Source organism: Ovis canadensis, chromosome 20 (genome assembly GCF_042477335.2).
Source record: "Ovis canadensis isolate MfBH-ARS-UI-01 breed Bighorn chromosome 20, ARS-UI_OviCan_v2, whole genome shotgun sequence".
Lineage (NCBI taxonomy): Eukaryota > Metazoa > Chordata > Mammalia > Artiodactyla > Bovidae > Ovis > Ovis canadensis.
In genome coordinates, this window is record NC_091264.1 from 65,929,834 (window position 1) to 65,949,483 (window position 19,650).

At 48.9% G+C, this 19,650-nt stretch overlaps 1 protein-coding gene across 2 annotated transcripts in view; it reads left to right on the forward strand.

Annotated features, from left to right (window-relative positions):
* The window catches only part of GMDS (GDP-mannose 4,6-dehydratase), a 419,586-nt gene that overhangs the window by 271,174 nt on the left and 128,762 nt on the right, over positions 1 to 19,650 (forward strand). The gene's annotated exons all lie outside the window — the stretch shown is intronic.

Consider the following 19,650-nt stretch of genomic DNA (forward strand, 5'->3'; position numbering starts at 1 on the left):
CAACTACCTCTTAATTCACCTTGTTTATTTAATGAGCACCTTGGGTTTGTGTTAATTTCTGCCTCCATAAATTACCTTACTCATGAATAATGAAGAGTCTTCAGCCCACTGCCCTTCCATCTGAACACTGTGTTTTGAGCAAGATGGGTTGTAGTTTCCCCCTTCTGCCGCTGGAACGAGGTCAGCAGAACACGCGTGGGGCACGAAGTTTGTCTTTGGCACAGATTTGTCATGAGCCTCAGCATCTGTCTCTTTTGAGTAATTTACCGTTTAATTACCTTGTGTTACATTCTCTCAGGAAGGGGAGAAGAGGAGAGGAGAAGAGGAAAACAAGTGGTCCCGCCTCATAGGGTCTTTCTGGTCATGGAGTGAGGTCCAGGGTGTGCCTCACACTTCACACTGAGGCCCCGAGATGAACCTTCCCTCCGAAGGGAAAGAAGAGCTCCCAGACCCCGGGCTGGCCTCCCCCCACCCCAGGGCTGCTGACCACACAGTTTGGGCAGGAAGCCCCGTGGGAGGGCCGGCTCCCTCGCTGATGACCTTGCCGAGGGTCCGGGGGTCCAGGCCTCCCTGCCCTGGGGGCCCCGCCGCGGAGCAGGCTGTCCGTGGCTGTGCGCGGCCGGGCCGCGGCGCCGGCTGCTTCCCGTCCTCTGGGTGGGTGATTCACAGGCCCAGGGCGGCAGAGCTCTCTGGAGCCCAGGACCTCCTTCCTCCAGCGGCCGAACACCCTGAGGGCTGACCATGGTGCTCGGAATCGGCCCCCAAGCCCCAGCCCGGTGAAGGTCACCGCGGTTTCACGTGGCCGCTCCGCACATCTGGCAGGCCCTGCGTGTGAGGAAATCAGGTTCGAGGAGGAAATCAGGTTCGAGGAGGCAATGGAGAGTGAGCGCGGCCCCAGCAGGCCTGTAAGCGCCCTTTCACATGAGAAGCCCCCGTCAGTCTGCTTCCGGGACGTTCACAGTCAGGCTGCCGTCCCAGCCGCCCACCGGCTGTGCGGGCAGAGGGTCTCCATCTCCTCCCACCCTCTGGGACTCTTGAGGGTGCTTCTGGGAGGTGATTCTCGGTCTTCTGTGCAGACTGGCCCGGTAGCATTTGCAGGCCCTTCAAGACCAAAATGTCAGTTCAGTGCCTGGGGCAAAATGTTGCAAAAGAAAGCGCCCTCTCAGGGATTTCCCGGGTCTGCACCCAGTGTTCACGCGGTTCCAGCGAAACCGTGCAGCATGGTAGTTTTCGCCGATCTGTTGTGTTTCTGAAAGTGGAATGGACATGGGGGCGTGTTTCTGCCGCTGCCTTGAGTGTGCGAGCGTTAGTCACTCGGTTGTATCTGACTCTTTGTGACCTTGTGGAGTGTAGCCTGCCAGGCTCTGCTGTCCAGCGAATTCTGTGGGCAAAATTAGTGGAGTGGGTTGCCATTCCCTTCTCCAGGGACTACCACTTTATGCCCCATTAGAAGGATGGTAAAAGGAAAAAAGGTTCACACACTCAGAACATCAAAGAGGAAAGCAGTAGTTTTGCCTGATTACTGAGCACAGAGGAGGCTGAGCGCCAAGGGGAAGGGAAGAGACTGTGGTTCAAATAGCGCCTTCTGGACCCAGGTATGTGTGAGCATCCTCTGAGAGCGGCCCCAGGTCTCGAGGGCAGGGGGCGCTGAGACGGGAGCCTTGGCAGGGTTTCCTTAAAATTAAGCCAGGCGGACACAAGTGGGTCAAAGCGCAGATTAAACCAGGTGGAACCCAAGTTGCTAACAGTGGGGCCACTGATAGTTGCTTCCATTGCCTAATATCGTGTGTCTAAAATTATCTCAGGTGTAAATTTTCTTTAGTCTGGACATATGTGAGGTCCTGTGCAGCTTTCTAAATGAACTTCACGAAGGGCACCCCTGTGGGCAAGGTGAGGGAATGCCTCCCTCCTCCTGGACTCAGGGGGCCACATCCAGGTGAGCAGGCAGCCCTGAGTACACTCAGGTTTTGGGTTTGTGGTTTTTTCTTTGGGACCCCATGGACTGCAGCAAGCCAGGCTTCCCTGTCCTTCACCATCTCCTGGAGCTTGCTCAAAGTCATGTCCATTGAGTTGGTGATGCCATCCAACCCTCTCATCCTCTGTCGCCCCCTTCTCCTCCAGCCCTAAATCTTTCCCAGCATCAGGATCTTTTCCAGTGAAAAGACTCCAGTGACTCTTTGCATCAGGTCACCAAAGTATTGGAGCTTCAGCTTCAGCATCAGTCCCTCCAATGAATATCCAGGGTTGATTTCCTTTAGGATGGACTGGTTGGATCTCCTTGCTGTCCAAGGGACTCTCAAGAGTCTTCTCCAGCACCACAGTTCAAAAGCATCAATTCTTCAGTATTCAGCCTTCTTTATGGTCAAACTCTCACATTCATACATGACTACTGGAGAAACCACAGCTTTGACTAGACGGAACTTTGTTGGCAAAGGTTTTTTACTCATCTGCAAGCTTTAGCAGCATTGGTGAGAACAGGTTTCTTGTGAGTCATCTAAGAACTACCACATCCACTGGAGGTGTGTAACTCCTTGGTTGAAAGTGGGCCCTCTGAGGAGCACCCCCTTATCACGTGGCTGTGCCCGAGGCCGGAACATGGAAATGAAGGAATACTTCATCTTCTTTTAAGATATATATTCAAATAACGTGTGAAGGTTTCTGAGCTCCTACCATGAAACTTAGAACATGAGAATGTCTTCTATTCATGAAATATTAATATTGCTATTTGTAGATGGAGCAGAAAAGGTCAGGCATCCCCATCATCCCTTTTAATATATAAACACACTGAGGGGCATGACTATGGGTATATTACAGATGCCAGAAATGTAAGTTCACACAGAACAGTCGTTTCCAGAAAGTGAATGTTCTTATCAGTCATCTGAATCCTCTATGGAGAGCTAGTTTGCTGAGTGTTTTATTCATATGAGATCATTTTTCCTCTGACACTGAAGTGGTCAGGGCATGTGGTATTGTCCCTGATTATAAATAAAGAAGCCAAGATTCCAAAGGGCTTTCCTGGTGGCTCAGCACTAAAGAATCTGCCTGCCACAGCAGGAGATGCAGGTTTGATCCCTGGGTTGGGAAGATCCTCTGGAGAAGGGGATGGCAACCGACTCCAATGTTCCTGCCTGGGAAATCCCATGGACCGAGGAGCCTGATGGGCTACTGTTGGTGGGGCCGTAAAGAGCTGGGCACAACTTAGTGGCTGAAGAGCAGCAGCGAACAAGAGGCGCCGGGAGGCTGAGTGGTCAGCCTGGGGCTACACGCTGAGCAGGCGGGGAGCTGGAAGCAGACCCCCGCCTCCTCCTCTCGCCACCTTGTCTGCACACCCGCAGTCTTGTTGCCGTGTGGACCGCGCTGCTCCTAGAGGCGCCGTGAGCTGATTGAGTTCATCCCAGCTCCACTCCCGCGCGGCCCCTGCTGCCTTTGACGGCACGGATCGCGCCTCTCTACCTCGTGCGCCCGGTGACTTAGATCCGCAGGTGGCCTCGCGTACACTTGCCTGTTCGATGATGTAGGAAATGCAAGGCAGAGCTACCAGCCAAAACTGCCGCTCGCTGACCTTACAGCGTCTCTGCGGCCACTCTACTGGGGATCCTCGCCGCGTGCTGACCTTACAGCGTCTCTGCGGCCACTCTACTGGGGATCCTCACGTCTCCATAAGACTTTGACTTACGCTGTGGCTTCCTTCAACTTCCTTAGCCTCTGGTGATCCGGGGAGGCTTGCTTTCTTCCTCATGTTTGAAGGACAGTTTTACTGGATATAGAATTCTCATTTGACAGTGTTTTCTTTTCTTCACTTTAGATATTTCAACCAGAGGCTCTTTGGCTTCTGGCCTCTAAGGTTTCTGCTGAGAAATTGGCTAACGGTCTTTCGTGAGGCCCCTCCTGTCTGAACAGGCTCTTCTCTCTGCTGCTTCAAGATTCCCTCTCTCTTTTTAATGATTTGAAAGTTGAAAGATTTTAATAATCTGCGCTTTCATTGTTCTTTTCATGCTTCTTTTAATGGAGTAGGGTTAATTTACAATGTTGTATTAGTTCCAAGTGTCCATCCAAGTTTCACATGTGTCTATACACACACACTCCTTTTCAGGCTCTTTTCCATCGCGGGTTAGTCCGAGGTATTGAGCACGGCTCCCTGCGCTATGTGGCAGGTCCTGCCGTTCCCGTCTTATAGACAGAGGTGTGTATATGTTCCTCCTAAACTCCTAATTCATCTCTTGGAGATTCTGTCTTAATTTTTCTTTAATTTGATTGTGTATCTTAGTGCACTTCTCTCTGAGTTGACCCCACCTGTTTGTCCAGCTTCTTCGATTTGTAGGGTCCTCCTTCCATCAGGTTGGGATGCTGCCAGCCGCCGTTTCTCTGAGCCCTCTTTCCTGGGCCCCCGCAGCGGGGATGGTGGCCTGTTCCGCGGGGCTCACGAGTCCCTGAGGCTCTGCTCACTTTCTTCATTGTCTGTCTTTCTGTTGCTCTGGCTCAGTAATCTCACATTTCTTACCTTCACGCTTGCTGCTGCTTCTAGTCACTCAAATCTGCTTTTGAACCCTTCCGCCATATCTTTTATTATTCATTTATTCATTCTATTATTTGCCTTGCATTGCGTTTGCTTTCCAGCTCCAGGATTTCCTTGTCGCTCCTTCTTACAAGTCCTGTCTCTTCTCTTAGTCTCTGTCCCTCTCTCACTCTCTTGACTTTGTCGCGTAGCCGTGGAGCACCTTTTGCTTAGTAAGTCCAGAGTCTGAGCCTCCTCGGGTATTTATTCTCTGGATTTATTTTGAGCATCTTTTCCTTAGTGAGCCCAGAGTCTGAGCCTCCTCGGGTATTTATTCTGTGGATTTATTTTGAGCATCTTTTGCTTAGTGAGCCCAGAGTCTGAGCCTCCTCAGGTATTTGTTCTCTGGATTTATTTTGTCCCTTTGAGCAGCTCGTACTTTCTTGTTTCTTTTTTGTTGTTGAAAACTAGACATTTGAATTGGGTAAAAGTTAACTCTGGAAATGAAATTCTCCTTCCCAGGGTTTGTTTTTCTTTTTGTTTTGTTTTTATTACTGTTGGGTGTGTCTGTGCCAGGGATCAGCCTAAGGTGAAAAGGCTTAAGGTCTTCTCAGGCCTTTTCCTGCTGAGCACAGTGGCTTTCTGAATTCCTGAACGTGTGGGTGTCTTTGAGTATCTGAAGACACACGGCTGTTCCTTTGGCTTTGTGGAAGCCATTTCAGCCAGTGGGGGTTGAAGCAATAGAATAAATCCTTATCTTTTAATAAAGCTGATTTACAGCATTTTTAAAGTCAGAGATTCTGCCTTAGGACTCTTTCCCAAACATATAATGTAGTGCCTTGAAGTTAGTATATATTCAGTAGATATTTGTTGAATTATAATAAATAATCACTGCATGAATTCTCCATTCTGTATAGGCAGTAGACACTCTCGAATAACATGGATTTGAACTGTTCAGGTCCACTTGTTATGAGGATTTTTTTTTTTTTTACAGTAAATACTTTACTGCTGTGAGCTTTGCCGGTGGCATGGTGGTAAAGAACCCTCCTGCTCATGCAGAGATGCAGGAGACTCAGGTTCAGCCCCTGGGTCAGGAAGATCCCCTGGAGAAGGGCATGGCAACCCACTTCATTATTCTTGCCTGGGAAATCCCATGGACAGAGGAGCCTGGTGGGCTACAGTCCATGGGGTCCCAAGTGGACATGACTGAGTGTGCACACACACACACACACACACACACACGCCCAGTACTACACCATCCAAGGAGGGTTGACTGTGGATGAGGAAGCCCCTGTACCAAGTACTGGGGGTACAGGGGGCCAACTGTAAAGTTATACGTGAATTTCCGACTGCACACGACGTCAGTGCCCCTGACTCCAGCATTGTGGAGGGTCAACCATATTCAGTTACTGGCGTAAATTAATTTCGGATAGCAATTGGAAGTTTACAAGCAGCCTTAGGTCATTCGTGATGAGATTTCAGAATTGCAAAGTAACCCAGTATGTATAATTAAAGTCAGGCTATTTTAATTTGCCTCATTAATTTGGATTCATAACTGTATCATTACAATATCTGTAGAAAGCATTTGTTTAGCATATTAACAGATTAAGCAAAGTGAAAATGATGCCTACATATACCAAACTTTTAAGCATTAACATAATTTTAGGAGCCTCTATTTGTACAAAAATAGCTTGCTGATGCAAAAGCTGTATCTGTAGACTCAGGTATGTGTAAGCGTCTCAGGCTTGCTCCTGAGAACTGCCCCAAGCCCTGACTACAGATATTTTAACTAGCTCTTCAAACCAGATGGGCCTTACTTACTCAGCTTCCTCAGCTTAAGCCAACTTTTAATTTATTTGTCTGCCATTTTGCAAATTTTAAGTTTTGTTGTAAGTTTGGTCTAGTACATTTTTTAAAGTTAAGAAAATGTATGTTTTATGATTTTTTAGGGTTTTGTGTGTGTGTGTGTCTCCTACAGATATGTTCTCACAAGAGTCAGGTATTTTGAAGGACACTCTAATGTGAAACTTTACCAGGAATATTCTCAGCTTTGATTTATGTAAAACCTCAGGCACTCTGTTGCAGGGCAGCTTTGAATGGCAACTGACTCCCACAGGGAATTTCTTTCTTTGCAAGTAAAGGATCTAGATTGTTTTTTTAAAAAAATGACCCTGTGTGCTCCCCTCCCTCCTTCTGCCTGCACTTCTGTAGTTTCTGGCCCAAGGAAAAGTGGCTTCAGGAAGACGATAAAGTGTTTCGTAGGCGCCTGCAATGCGTAAGGCACTGAGCTGGCTGCTGGGGGTGACCTAACGCCCGCCCCCACCTGCTAAAATCCCATTAGGAGGCGAGAAGGCAGCCCCGGAGCCCGAGGCAGAGGGTGCAGGAGGACAATCGCTGTTTTGGCGCGGGGATGTTCACAACACAGCTGCAGAGAGTGAGCACTCAATTGTCGCAGGCGTGCAACACGCATTATTCCGCCTGGTCCTCCCGGCCCGGCTGTGACCCTCAGCCCCACAGGTCGAACGTTCAGGCGGTGGACGCGAGGCTCCGTGGAGCCCCATGGGGCCGGGGTTGGGCCTGACGGGACTCGGGGGGACTTGGGGAGAGGCTGGGGCGCCGTGGAGGCGGGTATCTGGCTCCCCTGGCTGCGGGCACACCCGGGCCTCCTGCAAGTTGCTGCCTGAATCTGAGCATGGAGGAGGATGGGCCGCAGCCCAAGCTAGTGGGACAGGCCGCCGTGGACGGGCAGCTAATTAGTGCTGCTGGAGAGGCAGGAAGAGGGGAGGCGGGGGGGGGGGTCTGGTGACAGCGCCCCGAGCGCGTGGGAGAAGCGCTTTCAGGGGGGTGGCAGGTGGCGCCATGGGCTGGCGTTGGCGGTGCTGGTGATGCTGCCAGGGTGGAGACACGGTTTGGGTTTGGGTTTGTCTCCTGCGGATCTCGGTATTCACGCCTCCCACCCTGGCTGTGGAGTCTAGCATACCCCCTGACATCCATCCGGGGACCCAGGTTCAGGAGCTCTGCAGTAGGACAGAGCTGTTTGAAACCGTGTTGGTGATGAATTTACTGAAAAACAGTGTGTGAAAGGAGAGGCCGAAGACCAGGTCACGGCTTTAGGAGCGGCAGATCCGGGTGTGGGGGCGGCCCTCAAGGTGGGGCAGACGGGGAGCCGGACCGCAAGGCGCCTTAAGGCCCCCAAGGCCAGGCGGGTCAGCTGTGTGTAAGGTGACGCAGTTAGGAGGGTGTATCCGCAGACCCCGAGACTCGATGCGTACCCAGGAGTGAAACCCGGGCCTCCTGCTGTGCGGGCCGACTAGCATCTGAGCCCCCAGGGAGCCCGGCAGACGGCTCCTGTTGCTTAGTATTATGGCTCCCGTTTCTAAACAGAGCTGTGAGAAAGAGGGCTGATTATAAACTGCAGAGGGGGTGGTGGGGAAATGCAGATAACATGGAACTGTATTAATCGTCTATCAAAATATGTAATTTCTGATTCAGAAAAAATAGACTCAAGTGGGAGGTGGTGGCCTGGCATGCCGCAGTCCATGGGATCGCAGAGGCTGGCACAACTGAGCGCTGAGCTGACTGGCTGGTACTGTAGGTGCCTACCATTCTATGGAGAGTTCTAGAGCATTCACAGATAGAAGCTAGATAGTTTTTTCTATATTTTACAAATAAGTAAATTTTATATATGAGTGAGTTTTGCCAAATATTTCACATACTTCTGATACACAAGCCAAATCTTTTCAATGAGCTCTAAATTTAAAAAGTACAAAAAGTCACTGAAATTGAGAGGATGTTTAGAAAAAAGGAAATCCTGTGGTATAAAAGACCCAAACAGACAATATTTTCATGTTGGTTCAGGTATTTTTTACGATGCTTTGTGTTCAGGGGAACAGCCGTTTCTGTCTTCTCTCAGATGCCACTTTATCAGGGAAGCATTTAGCTGCAGTAAAACACATGTACCCAAAAATACTTGTTATATTATGGATTTTTAAAATCATATGTTATTATTTTTTTTTAAAATTAATAATATTTAAGCAGTTAAAATATTAAAGAGGTATCTTGCTGAAGCAAAAATAGATCATCATAATCTAATTTTTGGACCTCCCTGGTGGCTCAGACAGTAAAAAGAAAATCTGCCTGCAATGTGGGAGACTGGGTTCGATCCCCCGGTCAGGAAGATCCCTGGAGGAGGGCATGGCAACCCTCTCCAGTATTCTTGCCTGGAGAACCCCATGGACAGAGGAGCCTGGGGGGCTACAGCCCACGGGGTCAAAAAGAGTCAGACACGACTGCAGTAAACCACACATACCCCAAACCACTGGCTGCATCATAGATCTTTTTAAAATCACATTTTATTATATTACAGTTTTTTAAAATTAGTAATGTTTAAGCAGTTAAAATATTAAAGAGGTGTTTGCTGAAGCAAAACTAGGTCATTGTGATCTGGCTTTTCTGGTGTAATATGGGAGGTGTAAATAAGTGTGATCTGTGAGGGTGTGAGTAAGTGTGATCTGTGAGGGTGTAAGTGTGATCTGTGAGGGTGTAAGTGTGATCTGTGAGGGTGTGAGTAAGTGTGATCTGTGAGGGTGTGAGTGTGATCTGTGAGGATGTAAGTGTGATCTGTGAGGGTGTAAGTGTGATCTGTGAGGGTGTAAATAAGTGTGATCTGTGAGGGTGTGAGCAAGTGTGATCTATGAGGGTGTGAGTAAGTGTGATCTGTGAGGGTGTAAGTGTGATCTGTGAGGGTGTGAGTAAGTGTGATCTGTGAGGGTGTGAGTAAGTGTGATCTGTGAGGGTGTGAGTAAGCCTCGGACGTTCTTCTGCTCCCATCACAAAGCCTGCAACACGACCAAGAATTCTGCCTCTCTTTCTCCCTCTCTCCTGTGTATGTGAGCGTCATCAAGCCTAAAAGCGTGTTGGTGTCTGTCTTGAATTGTCTCGTGACTGCGTACTTTGTCTACATGGCTCCTTTCTGCTCCTTGAGTTTGTCAGATGGTTACTGCCGTGGAGTTCCGATGGGAACGTTCCCTCTCTTTTCTGTCTGAAGGAACTCACTTCCTCTGAAAATAATCAGAGCACTGTCAAGCCTACCAGTAATCTGTGACCTAGAACTCACCCCAATACTTCTCAGAATGATGCGTTTCCTAATGTGTTTGGGCTTTGCCAAACCATCACATACTTTAAAATATAGCTCTGGTTTTGAATTTCCAAATGCATTTGCTTTGAATAATTTCATAACGCTAATACTTTCAAACGGGAAGATGGGAATTGGGTCAGAAGGCTCGCGTTTGCAGGCGTCTCCAGCTCAGGTGGCCTGTCGTGGGGTCTCACAGCGCGGAAGGCAGCGAGTCCAGCTCAGGTGGCCTGTCGCGGGGTCTCACAGCGCGGAAGGCAGCGAACAAGAAGTCACTTGTCAGAGCCGTCTGTTTCCTGGTAGCTTACACACCAGAAACTGAAATCTGAGAACGGCCCTTGAAGGAAAACAAAGAGCTTTACAGTATTTTTTTTTTTCTTTTCAGGAAAACACACAGAAGCTAATTTTAGCTTCTTGATCAGATTGACCCGGCCTTTAACCCTGGCAGACGCTGCCCCACACACTTCCCATAGACAATGGTTCGCATGCCAGCCCTGCGCTGGGAACAGATGTGCGCTCCGAGCAGGCCCCCAGCCGCCTCCGGGCCCGTGCGCCCTGGACCCCGAAACTGACGAGGTCCTTCCTAGCTGGCTAGAAATGGGAGCTTCTTCCAAATTTCAAGCTAAAAGCTTTCCTGACTTCTTAAAAATTTATTATGTCACAATTCTGTTTTGACCTGAGATACAAAATATCATTCACTAGAGAAACATCTCTTGGCTTCAGCATGAATTTTATCCTGGGGGAAAAAAGAGAAGAAATTGCTAGCAGCTGCTCTGCTCATGAGTGATGGTCACACAGTTTATATATTAAAGCGTTTGGAATGCGAACAATTACCTCTTTTACTTTCTCACCACGTCTCCTATAGTTTATATAAATTGCATTTTTATTACCAAAGAAACGTCAGCCTCCCCCCTCCTGCCCACCCTGCCCATCCTGCCCTCGCCAGGCACGCTCCAGGAGTGTCCGCCCGCCCGAGGCTGGCGCGCTCCAGGCCCTGCCCCGTGCTTGTGCCCCAGCCCCTGCAGGGACCCCTGGCAGCATCCCCAGGAAGGAACCCAGCTCAGCAGCTTTACTGTAGCCCCTTCCCTAAGCCCCAGGGAGATCCACTAACTTCTGACATGCTGGAGAGTTTTGCCATTTCTGCCAGGAGACAAGGAAAGGAGCAAATGTCTGTGCTCCCTTGCGCGAGGAAAAGGAGTGTTTCCTGCCTCTCTGCTGCAGTAGCTGCCTCTGTTTGGACACGCTCTCGCCCTGGGATGCTGTAGCTGCCTCTGTGTGGACACCCTCTCGCCCTGGGATGCTGTAGCTGGCTGTGACGCGTGTGCCCGCAAGTAGAGCCCACGTGTGGCCGGCACGAAGGGACTGTCCTGTCGGGACTCCCCACAGCTGTTTTGGTCAATTCCTGTTGGAACCTGTGGTTCTGGGACTTCACTGAAATCACAGAGCGAGTTGATGACCCTGGGTCTAAGCTAGGACCCCAGGACCAAGTTCCCAGCGGAGGCCCTGACCCACATGTGCAGAGCAGCTTAGTGACCAGCCAGGGTGTTCTTAAGGCTTACAGGCGTGAAATCCTCATTGAGAACTTGAGCTATAAAAGAGGAATTTAGGGGCAGGCATGATATTTTTTAGAAGCTGAGACTTTATATTGTAGACATATGTGTAAATTACAGTGTTTAACAGAATTTTAGAAATTAAATGAACGTATTCTTCAATGACTATGTGTTATCTCTGTCTTTAAAACATTCTTCTCTCTTAAAAATAATTATGAGCACCTCTTATTCCTCCTAAAATTTAAATACATAAAATTCTAGGAGGTTATAATACATCTGAATGGAATTACATAAAGGAAATAGATGTTGGACTGTTATCATGATAATTGCATATTAAATATATTTAATGCAAGAAAAGTTCTAAAGTTTACAGGGTGCATAAGCAATTGCTGATCAAGTATCCACATGAAAATATTTTTCCTTATATTTGCATGTTATAGCTGCATTTGAACTCTGTGAAGGGAATTTAAAGTATTTTCCTCAAATTTTAGTTTGACTGCCAAAGGGGAAAACTTTTTTGTTAGATTTTGATTGTGAAATCCAATATTTTTTATGTGTATGTTTTTATTACCAAGGGATTCTTTATCCACCTTTCTCTTTTTTTCATAATAAAGTTCATAGTCTTCTTTCAGTAACAATGTGAAGAGGCGATGCCGCCCTGAGCTCTTCCTCCCGCTTCAGATTTATGCTGAATCTGTTGTTAAGTGTGCAGGTCTCAGGAGTGCTGAGTCACAGATAGACAGTTTGTAAATGATAACAGATTAGGAAGCCCGATTCCGCTGAATCACAGCCATATCGTCAGGGGCCTCTCGTATTGGCTCCAGACAGGAGTCCGTGTGATGTGTGTGTTTACTGCTGTGCACGCTCCAAAGGAAACACTCAGAGCTGCTGCAGCAGCCCCTGCTCCGCTCGGAGGCGGTCAGTGTGCACCACGTGCGTCTGAGCTCGCGCGCCCACAGCTCCTGCCTGTCCTCGTCTTGTCTCCGTAGGGACACCTCACCCGACGTGCAAGGGTCTTTCAAGGACCAGGCCTCTCCCACGAAGCTTTCCTGCGGTCACAAGTCACAGGCAGCAGCTTGCCCTGCCGCGCAGGCCCCACTGGACTCAGCCCTCTCCCGGGCGTCCTGAGCCAGCAGCTGCCCAGGACGAGGTGGGACACCGGGCCCCCCTGCGCTGCCTGGTCTCGTCTCAGAGGCCCTGTGAGGGGGGTGTTGTCGCCACAGCCTGAGGCCAAGGAGGTGAGCCGGCTCGCCCAGGGCCTGGGGGCTCACAGGAGATCTGGAGTTTGAAGCGAATCACAGGTGCAGAATGCAGTCACTTCTGTACCCTAGTGTGCGTGAGTGTGTGAGCTGCATACACCATGTGGAAGTGTGTGTACATGTGCCTGTGTAGTCTGTGTATATACCATACGTGTGTATGGATTCGTGTGTAATATTTGTGTATATGTGTGTGTACACCATGGGAAAGTGTGTGTACATGTACCCGTGTAGTCTGTGTGTACACCATACGTGTGTATGGATTAGTGTGTAATATTTGTGTATATGTGTGTGCACCATGTGGAAGTGTGTGTACATGTACCTGTGTAGTCTGTGTGTACACCATACGTGTGTATGCATTAGTGTGTAATACTTGTGTATATGTGTGTGCACCATGTGAAAGTGTGTGTATCTATACCTGTGTATATACCACATGTGTGTATGCATTGGTGTGCAGTATTTGTGTATATGTGTGTGTACACCATGGGAAAGTGTGTGTACATGTACCCGTGTAGTCTGTGTGTACACCATACGTGTGTGTGGATTAGTGTGCAATATTTGTGTATATGTGTGTGCACCATGTGGAAGTGTGTGTACATGTACCCGTGTGGTCTGTGTGTACACCATACGTGTGTATGGATTAGTGTGGATGTATGTGTATATGTACTGTATCTGTGTGTGTATGTATATTTTTTGCAGACGTACGTGCGTGTCCTGCACACGCCACGTGGGTGTCTGTGTGTGTATTTGTGTGGGGGCACATGTGTGCATATGCCCCCGTGGCGTTCTCCTGTGTGCTCTGTGCCTGTGTAGCGTATATGTACCGTGTGTGTCTATGTGCATAGCGCATGTGTGTATATTTGGGAGTGCGTGTGTATCTGTGTCGTGCATGTGTGTGTACCTGTGTGTCTATGCACATGTATGTGTGTGTATGGATTCACGTGTGTGTGTGCATATATGTGCCCACACGTGGGCACGAGTGTGTCTGTGTGCACGTGTATGCTCCTACTAGGCCCTGTGCCATCACCACCCCCGCAGGTAGTCTTTATTTTCTCACTTGGGAGAAACTTTCATGTAGAGAAACCCCAACTTTGAGTCATTTCAAAGTTGAGTCGTTACAACAGCCTGCCCTTGATGTTCTATTTTTTCAATTCATTAGCTCTGCTTTCTCTTAGTTGTTCCATCTTAATATATTCAGTTAAGTTTCCAAGAAATGTAACACATCCAGAAGGTTTTTGGTAGCATTGCTGTCCCTTGACATCTTTATACCATGGATTTGCATCGACGTGCATCCAGATGGGGCTTTTACTTTCCCATCTTCTGTGATTTTCCAATGGGCTGGTGACTAGGAGGTGCATCTTAAGATCAACTATATATTTCAGGAAGATAGACAGCGTGATTTCACTTTTTTCCCCCTTTTTGTTATCTCTTTATTGCTGCTCCTGCTGCTAAGTCGCCTCAGTCGTGTCTGACTCTGTGCGACCCCATAGACGGCAGCCCACCAGGCTCCCCCGTCCCTGGGATTCTCCAGGCAGGAACACCGGAGTGGGTTGCCATTTCCTTCTCCAATGCATGCAAGTGAAAAGGGAAAGTGAAGTCGCTTAGTCATGTCCAACTCTTGGCGACCCCATGGACTGCAGGCCACCAGGCTCCTCCACCCATGGGATTTTCCAGGCAAGAGTACTGGAGTGGGGTGCCATTAACCTTGTCCGTGTTAGCTCTTTACAGCATTATAATTTTTCTTTCTTTTGCATTCTCCTTTATAAAAGGGAAGAAACCCATGATTTCATTTTATTCTGACCTCCTTTAGGGTCCACCAGGCCTCTTCCTCCCCCAGGGTCCGCCCCTCAAATGGCCTGGTGGGTCTGTGCTCCTCAGAAAGTCAAGGGGTGCTTTCAAGCCAGCCTCGCCGGGATCTGTTTGCCCTTCCAAGGACCGAAGCAATTAATGTGTTTGTTCTGCTACAAAGTACATGGCTTGCTGAGAACGTGTTTGTATTTTTGTATGTTTTTATGGTTGATGTTTTCAGTGACCCGCCGCAACTACTTCTGCAAGCATGTCACCGCAGGAAAGCACAACTGTGTATTCCTGGATATTTATACCACTTCACTCAAAACCTTGGAGTGAAACTTGAAAAAGGGGAAAAAAAAGATTTCTTCTCAAACATTCCAGCTCGAAACTCCATTTCAGGTCCTTGGCAGTGTCGTGTGTAGACTTTCTTACGTGATTGTTGAATAACATGTTATTATACGCGGGGAAGAATAGTTCTTTTGTTGGCTGCGTTACATTTTGTGGTGAAATTGGAGAAAACAAATCATTAAGGAAGTCTATTTTAGTTCAAGACGTTACACACTTATGACGAGTCTGTTTTTAACCATTTGTGCTGGAACAGGGAGGCACGCTGCAGACCCCATGCAGCAACGTCGTGTGAGTGTGTATGTGAGTGTGTGAGTGTGTGTGTGAGTGTGTGTGTGAGTGTGAGAATGTGTGTGTGAGTGTGTGTATTTGTGTGTGTGAGTGTGTGTGAGAGAGAGAGTGTGAGTGTGTGTGCAGGGCAGCGGTGGGTGACAGGTGTGTGTGGACCCCAGCCCTGCCGCTGTTCTTCGGTGAGGTCGCAGCCAGTCCTCCCGTGACCGGCTTTCAGACGCTGCTCAGGGGAGGAGGCGGCTCTCTGGGCGGCGCCGGCGCTGATAATCCTGCCCGACCTGCTCTCCTCGGGCCGTTGCCCTGGTCGCCCGAAACCGTGTGGCCACTGCTCCGTTGAAACTCCCATGGAGGCAGCATCCTGTGGTCAAAAGTGGAAAGAAAAGCTTTCACAGCTGAAAGAAAAACAGAGTGTCTGTGCGCCTCCTTGTCACAGCTAGCCTGAGTGGGGAAACGGTATAGAGAGAAAGGCCAGGTTCGAACTGGGTCAACGGGTTGGATTCAACTTTGTTTGAAAGACGTGGAGAAATTCTTTACACACTTCTGTGTTCTTTGATTTATTACAAATAAAATGGATTACCTTTAAAGGTGTAAAAAGGAGAAAACAAAGCCGCCGGTTTCGCAGAGTACCAGCAGCGGTCTGACATCCGCCCTCTGGACTCCAGGACTTCAGGAGAGGGTGGACGCACGCGGACAGACCCGAAGGCAGCCTTTTGTGGGATCCCCGAAATGCTCCCCGTCAAGAGCTCCTGAGCTGGGAAAGGAGACAGCCTGGGGCAGTCCTGCTTGGGCCTTAGCTGGTGTGATTTAGCTCAGCTCATGAGCTCTTTGGACGCCCCTTCCTCATCCAGAAGGACGTCATAAAAACACCGTGTCCGTTGAGATGGCAAAGATGAGGGGAGATAACTAAAGCTCCTAGCTCGTGGCAGGATTCCCGTAAATACCACCCAGAACCCAGCCCAGTGCATAGTAGGTGCTCATAACTACGGGACCAGTGGGCCAGTGAATGAATGGTTACTTTTTCCGCTGGTCCTGGACCTGCCTGGCCACCTCATGGTCAGGGTCGAGGTCGGATGGGAGGCCAGGCCTCCCGCTCAGCTGGTGGGCATCCACACCTGTGGACGGTGGGCTCTCGGCTGGGCGCTTCTTTGCGAACGGCGGGGTTAACGTGCAGACCCCACGTATCAGAGAAGGGAGATGTACTCCGCGTCATAAACAAAGTCCACTTGCAACTCAAGTCTTTCTTGTTTCTCTGCTTTGCAGTATTCTGCTCGTCTGGGTTTCCTTGTGAGTGAAACTTGCCAGGGTTAAAACAGCAGTAGACATCAGGATAAGGGCCATCCAAGCAGCTGAATAATTACATAGAAGTTATCTGCAGAGCTCACGTTGGCCTTTTTACTACTCCTGTTGTTTGTCATTGAGAAAGATTAATAATAAAGAAGAGACAGAAGGAAAGAAGAAAAGAAAGTAGTTGAAAGGCTCATTGCTCACGTTGTATGAACGGAAATGGGTTTATTTTTTAAATCTCACTTGAACAGCTTACTCTTGTTTATAAAGGATGGTTCAAAGCATGTGAGTCATCACAAAGGAGAAAAACAAAAATTCCGGGCGAACTTTCTCTTCGTTTCCCAAGAAACGGATTATGCCGTGGTCTCATTCACCATGTGGAGTGCGTGTCCCCTTTTGAGCCCCTGGGCAGGGCGGCTGCCCTCATCCAGGAATATTTACACGGGTGATCAGTAAGTCCAGACCACGTGTAGCTTCTTGTTAGAATTTAATAGCAAAAACAAAGACACTGAGATATTCTCCCGTAACTTTCATTTCCAAAAATAAAGTAGTCCCCTAAGGTTTATTTTGTTAAAATATCAGTTTTTCTGTGTGTGTGTATGCATATGATAACTTGGTGGGTTAAAAATATTATTTTGGGGATTGACTGAGACTCTAAACTTGCCTCAAACTTGAGGTAAAGTGCTGGAGTTTTTAATGAGATGAATTGCCTTTTTTACTGACTGGGGGGAAAAAACGTCTGCAGTGATCTAAAAACACTTGAAGATGCAGAAGGCCTCAGCATCTCATGTGAAGGAGCTGTGCTGCGCACTGAGGGGCAGGGCAGGCTCACCCAGCGGAGTCTGCTTCGTCTTACAGAGGGGCCTTCAGGCGCCATCACGCACCTTCCCCCTCAGGGTCTGTGACGTCTTACTGCGTTCCTGCTGTTGTCCCCAAATGGGACATGTTCTCTTTCACATTTGATTTAAAATAAACACTTTTCCTCTTCTTAATACAAGTCAACTAAACACAGGACTGTTCATCTTATCACTTTTAATTGGAAACTGAAATGTCAAGAACTTTTACAAAATCATAAGATAAATACCAGTCATTGAATTGGTTTTGTATAACAAAATTTGGAGACTGAATTATAAAGCAGAATTGCTTCAATACATGAGCTTCAAATGCACACACATACACACACACGGCTTGAAAAAAGTTAAATGCCTTCAAATTAAATCTGCTTATCCCAAACCTGAAGTCCTTTAAAGCTACAGACAGTAAGTGGCTTTCGCATCATGAAGTCGCACGCCGTCTAAGTCTCCATAATGCCCCCATGCTCAGCCGCGTCCCTCCTCCGGGGGTGCCGGACGGGCTTGGAGGGCGCAGCCTGGGTGGTCTCCGGCTGTTTCGGCTGCAGCCGCGCTTTTCTCCCGGGTTCCCTTATCTTGAGTCTTAATGTTGGAAACACTGCTTGTCGTAAAGCTCCGATAGTCTTTCTCGTTCCAAAATGTACCCTTCTCTTATTAACACAAGGAAGAAAAAGCCTTCCAGCCACGGTCCTTGGGAAGTGGGTGCTTCTCCCTCGTGCAGAAATTCCTGTCTCAGTGAGGAAGGAAATGTAACCTCCCGACCTGGAGAGCTGGAAGCCCTTGGCAGCCACAGTGGGTTCAGTCAGACTCACCCCGGACTGATGCTCCGATTGGGTTAAAATCCCGTCGCCCACCTTGGTTCTTATCCACAGCTGAGTTCTGCTGACATAGAAATGGAAACACAAGGGGGACAGGCTTCCGGTTGCCCTGGAGCCTGGGGCTACCCCAGTGCCTCATGTCCGTGATGCCGAATTTTCAAAACGTGCTTGCGAGAAGCGATTATGATTTATAAACTAGTCCTTATGTTTCTTTATATGAAATCAGAGGTTGCTCTCAATTACTATTAAATGGAATTAATTACTAGTTCCAATGCACGGATTCATTCTGTGCCTTTACCCCAATATTTCCATTTCCAGCTGGGGAACGACAGGGTGGCGCTCCTGTGTTCAGTTAACTGCTGAGAAACATTGTAAAGGGGTTTTGCTTTAGCTCCTGTTTGAAGAGCACAGTGAGGAGAACTCTGTTACTGAAGGAAGACTAGTCAGTTGCTCTCTTCTCACACTTGAAACTCTGAAGAGTCGCATGCTTGTCGCTCCCTCGCAAAGATGCTCTTATTAAAAGCGCTGGAGCGCTCTGTTTTCTCAACCATCCAGTGTTAGCTATCTAGAGCTGAGTACTCCCGAGGGCCCGTCTTTGGGATTTTATGATTCTGTGTCTCCTGGGACATCATGCAAAATTTTCAGATAATAAAGGAAGCCCGTAAGAATTCCTTCTTTTTCTTAAGTCAGGGGAAAATAAGAATGGCTTCGGCGTAAGTGTTCCTACGATAACTTCACTCTGGCCTTTGAAAGCTGGGTTTTCTGTCTGAACTTTCCTCTAAAGAACTTTTTTTTAAAATGATTAGTATATTGATCGGTTTTTATTTTCCAAGATTGTTGAAAAACACTTGACTTTGATCTTTTGTGTCCTGTGGACTTAGCTGTGGCGCTGAAGGGATGATCTTGCAAAAAGCAGACCTAATCTTGGCCTTGCCCTGCTGGCCCACCAGGCGTGCCTAGCCTGCTGTGGGCAGGGAGGCCCCTGAAATAGCCCCTGTGAGCCCCCCGTCGCCTCCCTGTCTGCTCCTTGGACAGACCACGCTCTCCCGGCGCCTCTGTTCACTCTGGTCCATCCACCTGAAAACCCATCCCCATCCGCCCTGCCCGGTCTCCTCCCCGTGTTCCTCCCCAGCACGGCTGCTCCTGAGCGTGCCTTCCCGCCCGGCCCCCAGGTGAGTGGGGCTGGGAGCCTTCAGCCCGCACCTCCCAGGTTGGGGTCTTCCCCGTGTCTCCTCCTCCAAGACGGCAGGGCTGTGCCTGGTCGATGTCCACGCCCCTGGCTGCGGGGTGGGCAGACAGCACCTGCTCCATGTCCTTTTGTAGAATAAATGGGAGAACTATTCATCAATCTGACCCAGTCTGAAAATTGATCTTAAGTAAAAAGCTAACCTTCCCAGGTGTATCTCCAAGGCACCTGCCAGGCCTGTGTCCCCCTAAGGCAGCGGTCTTGTGTTCCAGGGATCGCGGCGGCCTGCTCTCCAGGGCCGCGGTCGGGCCCGGTTGCTGCGGCCGCGGCAGGCGCGGGGGCTCCGGGGGCGGTCTGCGCCTCTCTCCCCTCCACTCCTCTCCTCTCCTCTCCTCTCCTCTCCTCTCCTCTCCTCTCCTCTCCTCTCCTCTCCTCTCCTCTCGTGGTTCATCCTGACCTAGTCTTAGGTTTCACGATCCGTTCACTAGCCCTCTTCTGTGTCACTCGCCCTTTAATTTACACGTTGGGCTGTCTGGTTCCTGTTACTCGGCCTACAAATCTGTCCTATGTCATCTCCTCTGAGTAATTTATAACCTCCATAAAATGCCACGGAGAGGCGCTTTTTTACATTTTTGAGTAATGGTGAGAA